This window comes from Sceloporus undulatus, chromosome 7 (assembly GCF_019175285.1).
Source record: "Sceloporus undulatus isolate JIND9_A2432 ecotype Alabama chromosome 7, SceUnd_v1.1, whole genome shotgun sequence".
In the NCBI taxonomy this organism is placed as follows: Eukaryota; Metazoa; Chordata; class Lepidosauria; order Squamata; family Phrynosomatidae; genus Sceloporus; species Sceloporus undulatus.
The window spans coordinates 15,205,798-15,217,439 of NC_056528.1; positions in this window are offsets into that span (position 1 = coordinate 15,205,798).

Here is an 11,642-nt window from a genome sequence, read left to right on the forward strand (position 1 = left end):
AGAATAAGATAGTCTGAAATCTACTATTATTCCTAGCTAGAGGTTGTCGTTGTGATGCCTTCAAGTTGTTCCCGATTTACGGCAGCCCTAAGTGAAAACTATCACTGAGTTTTCTTGGCAAGTTCAAGTTCAGAGAGGGGTTTGCCATTGCCATCCTCTGAGGCTGAGAGTCTGTGACTTGACCAGGGTCACCCTGTGAGTTTCCATGATGGAATCAGAACTCGAACCCTGGTCTCTAGAGTCACTGTTCAAGGCTCAAACCTCTACACCAAACTGACTCCTTACCTAGCTAGAGTAGATCAACTGAATCTATAGGATTTACATATGCGATGACTCAATATTCAGCAGATGATTCAGTTGGGTCTGTTTTGAATGGGACTACCGACGTCCCAGAGATTGTTGGACTGTAGCTCACCATTGGTCCCATTGGCCATAATGAGAAGGGCTACTGGGAGATGCCATTCAACAACATCTCAAGTGATAGGTTTCAGGCCAGTTTATATCATTTATATGTTGTTGTTAATTCACATCAAGTTGGCTTCAACTTAGTGCAACTCTATGAATGGGATGCCTCCAAGGCATTCTGTCATAGTCCTACCTTGTCCTGTTGTCACACAGGACCGGTAAACAGGGTGCTAGAAGTTCAGACGATGAAGGAACCAGCAGTATCCATAACCAAACAGTCCAGGGTCAGGAGCCATAAATACTAAACCAAGTCCATCTGTGGAAGATAATAAGGTCAAGAACCAGGCCAGGGTCATAAATCACAAAGTTGGATCTCACTGTGAATGCAGGCTTGACACAGAAATCAAGTTTGTTTCCAGCAATGGGAAGGGGGAAAGCCCTTGACCTATAAAGCAAACTTGCACCCATCTTGCAGAAAATATTGATCACAGCCTCTCACTTTGCCTGCAAATGTGCAAAGGCTCTTTGCAGGATCTATAACTTACCAAGTTAGCTTTTTCCTTCCCTTCCATTCTGCTCTGCATCCACTTTATGGCTAAAAGCAAGAAGGCTAGATCCCATATTCCTTATTCCAGTCTTCCTAAATAGGTGAGAAGGAATAATCATTTATTTTCACCCTGATCTGTAAACAGCCTCTTTAGCTAAGGTTTCTATGGTGTGGCTGGATGGGTAGTATCTGAATGACAAGACGTGAGCAACCGTGGTTGGTACTAAATACATGACATTAACTGGCATCACTAAGGGGTCATCCCTAGGTCTCAGGTTTTGACCCAGAAACCTCAGGGCCTGGGATGATCCTAAACTGGCAGCCTTAATCGTGAGCGATTCCTGGTTGCCACATCCAACTGTTTGTCACTCCTCATTAGAACAGCTGCCGTGGGCAAGGCCTCTCTGCAATCTGTCCCCTTCATGAGCAAAAATAAATAAATAAGCAAAAGTGACGTTGTCGCAAGTGATGTTTGCTTGCCAGATGTACTAAAATAGTCTGTTTACGAAATGTGCATCTAAAACCGACTCCTTTGGGAGGTCAGAAGAGGAATTTCCATTCCAACAAATGTGCCCCTGGTGAGCCATTACCATCTGTTCCGATCATCGGAAGGGGGCCTGCATGTCGCTCCCATCTAAATGGGATGAAGTGTTCCTCTTAATGACTCTTAAGCAACAAAAGTGGAAGCCTCTTTAACTTCAATTTATACCCCCCTCCCCTCAAAACTACCAATTAAAAGTTGATTGCGAAGGATACCGCTGGTAATTGAACGACACCAACAACCTGCGCCGGAGCGTTGCAACCCATGCCATTATAATAATTCCTCAATTTGTCCCTTAAATTTATCCCTGTTTACAAAGGCAACATAGAAGGCTGCTTCTACCGTTCACAAACAATCTGCTCTACTCTCTTGGGTTGTTTTTTCAAACTGTGGATGGTTGAATCCATGGATATTTAGGGGACTGACTATATTCAGGAGGAAAAAGGGGTTTCCCAGCAGTTAGGAAACCCTGTCGGGAAGAATAAAATTTGGCATCATTTGCTTGTTGCGTTAGAACATCGTGAAGTGTTGCAAATGTATTGTTATGTGTTTGGAGGAGGGCACATGGAGCTTTTACTCAATCCCACATCACTCTGTTTTGTGCAAGGGAAATGGATAAACCCTTTGTCAGGATTGTAGAGGGTAAGTCCTTGTGTTGGATGGCAAAGTTGTGTGATGGAGTTCAACCAGATGCACAATCAAACACCTTTGTCTAGCAAATGTTCAAGCATAGGGGCACCACAGCTGCACCTCTCTTTCCACAACCTCAAACTGAAAGTAGACACTCCATGGTCTTGTCTATGCCAGCCAAAATACTCTGCTCTGCCATAATCTCATAATCTAGATCCAGTAGTGACACTACTTTCAGTGGGTCAGCGAATCTCCTCCTGTTTTAGTAGGGATTTTGGAAGAGGGAGGCAGCTTGCCGAGCTCTATCCCGCAAATAGGTTCAGCAAGACGAGTAGCTTTTTAAAGTTTGGAGCTGAACCACCACCCCGCTAACATCGGAGCCGCTCCTGGGATGAAGAACCAGTGTCTATTTGTGGCACCAGATTGGTCCTTTGGGAAGAAACCTCAGTGCGCACAGTCTCCAAGGCACTGGGGCGATCAGGCTAAACAAAGCATCCAGCGAGCCGCAAAATCAAACCCGTGTTTGATTTATCACCTAGCAGAATGAAATTATGGTTTGTCGGGCTTATTTTGGCATCCTCATTACTCACAAAGAGTCTGATTATTAAAGAGAGAGAGAGAGAGAGAGAGATTACCATAATTATGGAAACGCTCTCCGAATGAAAGCGGCGTTGAGAAGAACGACAGAAGCTCACAGAACCACTGCTCCATAAATTCAAGGGAAGTTAGACACGGGAGACAGGTCGCTATGAAGGATGATGCCTGTGTGAAGATATTGCTGTTGCGTTAGTATGGCTTTCGGAGCTCAGTTGTTAAATTATTGCACCCTCTTGTGGTCAAATCTTGATACACATCATCTCAGAAGGATCTTGTAGCACCTTTGAGACTAACTGAAAGAAAGGAATTGGTAGCAGGAGCTTTGGTAGACTTGAGTCTCTGAAGAAGTAAGGTCAAGTCTATGAAAGCCCATGCTACTAACTTTCTTTCAGGTAGTCTCAAAGGCACTGCAAGATCCCTTTCCATACTGATTTTCCAGACTAATACGGCTATGGCTTTGACTTCAGCTAGTTTGGAGGTTTATAAAAGGATTCATGATTTGGTTCATCCTATACTGGGGCTAATTTTGGCATTAAAGAGAGCTTAAAGCACATTTAAAGCATCCCAAAAATAAAGCGGAAATGGCAAGTAATTGTGCAAATGATTATCATATGCAATTGCAGAAATAAAGTGATATCGGAAATGCATTGTTGCTGAAATCCCGAAAGTAAAAAGATACACATCAATGCTTCTTTGTGACCACTTTAATGGTGGGTTTTATGCAGTGTTGTGTGAAATTGTTTTGCAGTGGAGTAATGAATCCACTCCAGGTTTTAATCCAGGTTATCAAGTTCTGAACCCAATTCCTAAGTAAGTCCAGAACCTTGGCATGATCCTTTAAAGGTAACAAAAATCACGGAGTGGATTCCCAACCCCGCTAACATGGAGAATCCATAAGTCACTGTGCATTGGACAGGACAACTTTAACATTTTTTGAGAGTGGGAAAGCATCTTAAGCCCACTTCTTCCCAGTACCGATGGATCTGGTACTGGTTACTGTGGTCCTTGTTTGTTGGAAAGAGGCAAGGATGGCAAACAACACAATGGAAACCATTGTGGCCAAACCTTTCAATTGCTTTTATAAAAGAAAGCCAGCTGGAAAGAAGGAAACCGTTCCAAGTCCTGCCTGTCTTTTAAAACAACGACCGAACCCAGCAAGCCATCGCAACTGTTTGTGTGCCTATGAGCATGAAGGGGGAACAGTATAAAGTTAGTCCTTTATTTTGTTTCTTTCAATTGGACTTTAAATTGGGTAATGGAAAAACTTGAGCCTGCCTTTAAAAAAATTGTTTAAAAGATGGAGAGTGAAATGACTTCACTGAGATTTCCATGATTCACTGTGTTTCCCATACATGAAACATGGTCACCTTTTCCAGCTACCTCAAAAGCCTGTTTGAGGTGGCTGGATTTTTCAATTCAAACAGAAATAAAATTGCAAACAAGGCCTAAGGGTGCTGCAAGGAAGGGTTCTTGGTGCACCATCTAAGCCTTCGATTCTGGGGCTCCAGCTAGTGCTACATGCCCCAGCAAAAGCGTTTGTTCATTCACAAATCTGGCAGGTTCCCGCAATTCCTCAAAGTCTAAAAAGCCTCAATGGGTTGAGATGAGCACCTCCCCGTTGCAAGTTTTAGTCTGCATTTGGGATATATAGTTGGAAAAAATGCACACATGGAAAAAATGTGCAGCTGGATAACTAGTAGATTCATAGTTGGGAATGCAGATTGAGTCTCCCTGATCTGGAATTCCCAAATCCAACCCTGTGATCTCCCATGCTCATAGTAAGGTGCTCTTTCCATCACATACACAAGTTCTGATTCGTTGCGATATTTGTTTTAAAATCATGTTTGATTTCCAGAATAGTGTGCTATTTTCTCTGGGGATACGGAGAAACAGCACAGTGAGACATAGTGCCACCCTATTCTGCTTTGGTCAGGCCTCACCTAGAATACTGTGTCCAGTTCTGGGAACCACAATTCAAGAACGTAGTGGACAACCTTTTGTGGAGGTTGTGGAGCATGTCCGAAGGTGACTAAAATGCTGAAAAGTTTGGAAGCCATGCTCTATGAAAAGAGACGTAGGGAAATAAGTATGTTTAGTTGGGCAAGAGGAGATTAAGAAGTAGCATGATAGCCCTGTTTAAGTAATTGAAGGTGTGTCATATTGAGGATGGAGCAAGCTTGTTTTCTGCTGCTCCAGAGAATACAGAGCAAAGGATTCAAACTAGAGGAAAAGGGATTCCACCTCAACATTAGGAAGGACTTCCTGATGGTAAGAGCTGTTTGACAGTGGAACACACTCCCTTGGAGACTGGTGGAGTCTCCTTCTTTGAAGGTTTTCAAACAGAGGTTGGATGGCCATCTCATGGGGGTGCTTTGATTCTGTGTTCCTGCATGGCAGACAGTTGGACTTGGTGGCCCTTGAGGTCTCTTCCAACTCTATGATTCTATGAAATGCATGTGAGCAGCTGCCTGGTGTCACAACAGATAATGAAATAGGGCAGTGGTTCTCAACCTCCCTAATGCTGCGATCCTTTAATACAGTTCCTCATGTTGTGATTACCCCCAACCATAAAATTGTGGTGTCTTGGTTCCTAAGACCATTGAAAATATGTGTTTTCCGATGGTCTTAGGCAACCCCTGTGAAAGGGTTGTTTGAACCCCCAAAGGGGTCGTGACCCATAGGTTGAGAACCACTGAAATAGGGGGTAATGGGTAATGGAGACAAGGCAATGGGGAGCATTGGGTACCTCTGGGGTGCTCACAGAGTATTCTGGCCTGTGCAGATCTTGCCCTAGTTTAAAAGAACTGAAATTAGAACAGTAAGGCCTCTATCCAATAGAGTAGACCCACTGAATTCATGAGCACTTTGTGTGTTAGTGCTTAAGTAAATTCCATTGGGGCAACAGGTTTACTCTAGTTGACACTAAGAACTGGATGGAAGCCTAATTTTGTGGCCAACATGGAACCATAACTATGGTTTGTTTCTTCTTGCAAGTTTCCTCTCCCTCCCAAGATCTGCTGGAGACAACTTTTTACTCTCCCCCATTACTGTTTTCTTGTGGAACAAGGTGGTGAATCATATAATAAAATCCTCAGTGGAGCACCAAGTTTATGGAGCGATGTGTAATGGGCTGGCTCTATCTAGTGGCCATTTCGATTAATGCATGTGACAAAACAGAATGGGAGGGAAGACCGTCTCTCTCTTTCCAGCCACTGAAAATAACTAACTGAAAAAAATGTGTTAGTTGTCATTAAAATTAGAAAGAAATGTTTTTTTTCATTCAGTCTTAAAATTTCTAGCATTGCAGAGAGTGACAATTGTTCACACTTTGAACTCTTCCAGTTGCTGTGTTTGCATTCCCTTGGACATCTTCCCTTCCCCTTTTCTTTAGATGCCTAAATTTTACTTCTTCACATTAAACTGAAGTTTTAAGTTATGATAAAAGGTAGACATTTGAGCAGTGAAAGAATATTTCATTTAGTAAGGGGAGCAATTCTTATTTGTGAGGACATTGGACTCTGGAGACCAGGGTTCGAATCCCAACTTGGCCATGTAAAACCACTGGGGTGACCTTGGGTGAGTCACACTCTCTCAGCCACAGAGGACAGCAATGGCAAACCCTCTCTGAAGAAACTTGCCAAGAAAACTCCACTATAAGGTCACCTTGAGTCGCCAAAAGTTGGAAATGACTTGAAGGCAAACGACAATAAGATGGAGCTACAGCACTTAAAGTGGTGCCGAGTTGCATTATTTCGACAGTGTAAATATCACATCCTCTCATCCTCAGAGGAAGGCCATGGTAAACCTCTGAACAAATCTGGCTAAGAAAACCCCATGTCTTAGGTCGCCTTAAGCTAAAAATGACTTGATGGCACATGATGACAACAGCAATAGCAACAATCCATAGCTGCAAACCTGCTGTCTTTCTGCAGCTGCCAATATTCCCAGCTTCTGGGAGTAGCATAGATGCACTTCTTGGCCAGTTTTTTAAAAGATAGTTCCCATCCCTGATGCATGACATATTTTCTATATTGGTATCCCCACAACTGTTGTGCAAACTTGTACTCCCTCTTCTTCCACCTTAGGAATTGGTCCATTTGTTTTGCTGCAGGTGTAGTTCAGAAACGGGCAAACAAAGTGTGCAAGGTCAAGGCATCATTCCCAACTTCTCTCAATTCTTGGCACGTTTCCCCCGGTTTGGTGAATTTTGCAAAGAGAGGGGTAATGAGACACACAGCAAACGCGCTGCTGTCGGAGAAGACGAGAAGAAGCGATATACCTTTCATTAGATGAAATTGAAACTCGCCTCTTCCCTCCCCAAAAGATGGTGCATCCTTTTGAGACTAAATTACCTGATGCTGGCAGAGTAATAAGGCCTCTCTCTTGCGCATGCACAATCATGTATGCACAATCATGTATGCACACACTCTCTCTTTGTGTGTGTATGTGAGCATGTGAATGGAAACTGCTCTGCAGAAAATTGGATTTCTATCAGTCTATTCAGTTGCCTGCCTGGGTTGCATCTGAAGTTAAACCCATTTATCAGAAACCTCCCTTGGTTTTCTTTTGATTGGGTTGCAGCCATAATAAACCATTCATTCATTCTGTCAACATTTTAAAAATAATAATCATCATCAAATGTTGTTGAAAGGCCGCTGCATGAAAATTTCATTTTCAGAGTCTTCTGTTTGTTCCCTTCTTCCCTTCCAGAAACCAGTATTACCAAGAGAACTGTGTGCATTGAAAACACTCACAGGCCATATGCAAAGTCTGAACCCCAATTTTATGACTCCTAAAGGTTTCCACAAGTTTTCCAAATCCACTATCCATATGTGTGTGTGTGTGTATGTGTGATGGTTTAGGGCAATGTGTGCCCCATAACCATGCAGAGCAACTCCTCAGCTTGTGAAAATATGAAAAATTAAAGCCATTCCACTTATGTAAGCCCCGAATGGTACCAAGTACCTCCATTAAACTCTGCAGGGTCTGGATTGGGAAAAGGACCTCAAAGTGAGGTAGAATACAGTCCTTTTAAACTAAACTTCCAGTCTTTGCTTAGAAGGATGATGCTCTTGAACTCATCCTCTTGATCTTTGTGATCAGCTTCAACATGTTGTTATTTTCATTTCTCTTTCAAAGTAACTTTTCAGACTTTCCCCTTTTTGTTGTATGATGGAGCTGGGCCAAGGATTAACAAGACAGTAGGAAGCCATCTCAACCATACTTTCAATCCAAGAGCTGATGGTTCCTCCTTGTAGGAAAGAGGATTTATGAATTCCACAATCCCTAGAGAATTCCAAATTCTGTCCAAATGGAAAAAGGTCTGGTTAATGCATGAGATCTCCAAATGGCACCGTTGGCAGAAGCCAATGATTTCATTCTGGGGTATAAACTGCCGAAGCTTTATGCAAACAAGTCCTGCTTCTGGTCTTACACATGCTGTCAGCCAAATCCTGAGTCCTAGAATTTCCACTGGGAGGTCAAACACCCTTATTTCCAACCAGTTTCTGTTTTCCTTGTTGCTATACAAGCAGCTCCAAGAATGCCATTTTGTGTACAACAGTTTAGAAAGAACGGTTGACATCCATGTCCTGGAATTTGTTGCCTTCCCCCTTTTTGTCTGGCCCAAACATCATTTGGTTCTCCTCCAGCCACCAGATGAACCATCCTGTCCCTTGGGGAGTCATCAGTGTTATGTTTTGCAGATGTGACTGACAGTTAATGTGAATGCCCCTAAGCTCTTGACAAGTGACAAGGATTTCACAGCGATGATCACAAAAACAAGCTCTTCCAAAGAAGTCCCTCAATGGAGACAGTGACAGCTTACGTTCTTGATCTTGTGTCTGGAGTGACGCTAACAGTCAAACAATTGAGAGAAGTGACTCAGAGAAGTTGTGTCTGAAACTGCTGCTGGGTTGAGTGGTCTCATCATGTAATGGAGGAGCAGTATTGAAAGCATCAGTATTTAAACAATGACCAAGTGTGGTCCACCTGAACACTGATCTCCCAAGTAAAACAACAGAGGACCATAGCAATCCCCTAATTATCCCTCCTCCAAATTCTATCAGACTTCTGGAGAACTTAACCATTAAGTTCTTATGAACTTATGGAGAACTTAAGCATTAAGTTCTTATGAACTTATGGAGAACTTAATCATTATTTAAAAACGTTCTTATGAAAAGCTCAAGGCGGATGAAGTTCTCAGCCATACCTGATAACTACGTTGGAAGGGACAAAGAAAAGCACATGCCTACCCATTACCCCTGGGATTTAGAATAGAGGCCAAGTAGAGCAGACCATGGAGGATCTATCTAAATGCAACCTAAATAATGAGGGAATTGAAATAGTCAAAGATTTCCCATGCCTTGGATCAAACATTGATCAGAACATTTAATGATATCGTCTCTGTTATAAACCTAGAATGTCTGAAGGGCCAAACTTTGAAATGTTACTGCATCTCCAGAATCCTCCTGGACTATATGTCAACTGTCCAAAATGTAACTTTCTCAAGTTCACTTCAAAAAGGTATTGTCAGTGCTCTCTCTGGCCTATTCTATTTTATATTTGAAATATAAAAAAGGAAAATGTGGGGAGGAAAAAAATATATGTCTCTTTTCAAAGGTCCTGGTACATAATCTGTTGTCGTTTCCAGTTGCATTCTCTTCAAACTCTGCCTTGAATGTTTTAATCTGCAATGTTGAGGATGCCATCCCCTATCCATTAAAGCCAACTGAACTCAGGGGGACATATTTCTGGGCAGACTTGTAAGGGACAGCAATGTGAATGGCTTTTTGTCGTCTGTTTTTATTCTGACTGTGCATTGTTTTCATTGCGATTTGCCATACTGTGAACTGCCCTGGGAACCATCTGGTTGAAAAATGAATAGATAAATGCAGAGCAGAAATCCACTCAAAAGGGAGGAAAGAATGCATTGTAAGTAACCACTAGGTGGTGCAGTTGTTGTTGTTGTGACCGTTTTAAAAAACCTCCTTGGGTTTGGCTCTCTCTCCCATTTAGCAATAGCAACCCACTTGCAAGGAACTGGGTAAAAAAAGTCAGAGCTTGACAGCGACTTTGCTCACTGCCCCGAATTTGCATTGGTTGAAGCTAGCCCACTATTTCCTACTGGAAACACAAATGCATGGCAAGATGCAGTGGTACGGAGCAGTGGAGGGAGATTCGGCAGGGCAATCTTCATGCGCACCCAGCAAAGATGTAAGTACGCTGGTGGAGATTTATGCTCCACCAGTATGTCTACTGGATCTACTCAAATTATTATTTCCCCCAGCCCCAAGAGCACCTAATAATGTGTTGCTTATTACTTCGAAAGCTCTAGCCTGGATTCAAGAACCTATTATCCCCAAATGCCTTGAACCACAACAGCTGTTAGTTCAGGCACGTGTTCCTTTGTTACATTTGTACAAATGTTGCTGTCCTCGAGCAAGCAGGGATCACCAGCATTGAGGCCATGCTATTGAGGACGCAGCTGCGCTGGGCAGGACATGTTTCTAGGATGAAGGACCATCGCCTCCCCAAAATAGCATTCTACAGTGAACTCACCACGGGTCAAGAGCGTAAGAGGGGCGCCCCAAAGAAGAGATACAAGGACTCCCTGAAACAACATCTCAGGCTTGGCCAGATAGATCACCAACAATGGTCCTCCCTGGCCTCGCATCGGGAGGCATGGAGACACACTATCCATGATGCTGCAGCCTTCTTTGAAAGCTCACACCGAATGAGCCTTGAAGAGAAACGACAACACAGAAAGAACCGCAACCTGGAAACATCACCCAAGGAGACTTTCTGCTGTGCTTTCTGCAACCGGACCTCTTTATCCCGAATTGGCTTTTTTAGTCACCAACGCGCTTGTACAAAGCGCAGGAGGATCATGAGTCCTTCCTGAATCTTTGTTTGCGAAGCAAAGCCAGAGAGAGAGAGAGAGAGAGACTCTTTATTTTGTTACTGTTATTTCTCTTTCCCCAAATATTCTCCAACCACCTCAGGACTTCCCTGTCCCCCTTGAGGTAATTCTTTTTACTAACTCAGCCACCAAGGCTATAATATCTCTCAAGAAATAATGTAACCGAAACCCTTCTTTTAGAGTCTGGCTACACTGAGACTCCCCAAAACTAATATAATAATAATAATAATAATAGGTTTTATTTATATACCGCCCAATCACTGGGAATCCGAGCGGTTTACAATAGAGGGAATAACAGACAGTTCCCTGCCCACAGGCTTACAATCTAAAAGACACGACACAAAAGGAGAAGGGAATGGTGAGGGGGGGGGGAGGGAATCAGGTCCAGCATTCTTCTCTCCCTCTGTGGCCTGGACCAAGGCAGATGGACCGGAGGGAGGGCTCTTCTTCTTCAGGCTAGCCCCTGATGGTACTGGGCCAGCCTTCTCTCTCCCTCAGAGGCCAAAAGATGACAGTTAGGGAGGGAGGAGCCTCTTTCTTCAGGCTAGCCCCTGATGGAACTGGGCCAGCCTTCTCTCTCCCTCAGAGGCCGAACGAAGACAGTTAGGGAGGGAGGAGCCTCTTTCTTCAGACTAGCCCCTGATGGTACTGGGCCAGCCTTCTCAATATGGTCCCTTTCTGGACAAAGCAGTCCCCTAACTGACTATTCCCTCAGGAAGGTCTGGAACACAGTCCTCTCTTGGACTTGACTGTTCCCTCCACATTCTAAACCCTAACTGACAAAACCAACTGCCAAGTGGAATCTTCAAATTCCTAAGCCAGCACTTGATTGGCTTAGGGCTTCTGGCTTCTGATTGGCTGGTTTGTAGTCAGCTGGTCACAGTTACCACCTGCCAATGTTTGTGACAGGGATTATTACTGGGGAAGTCCATTCCATCCTTTGCCAGTGTGAGGACTGCATCCAAGCCTAGGGGAGAAAGGAAAGTCTAAGGGCTGATATT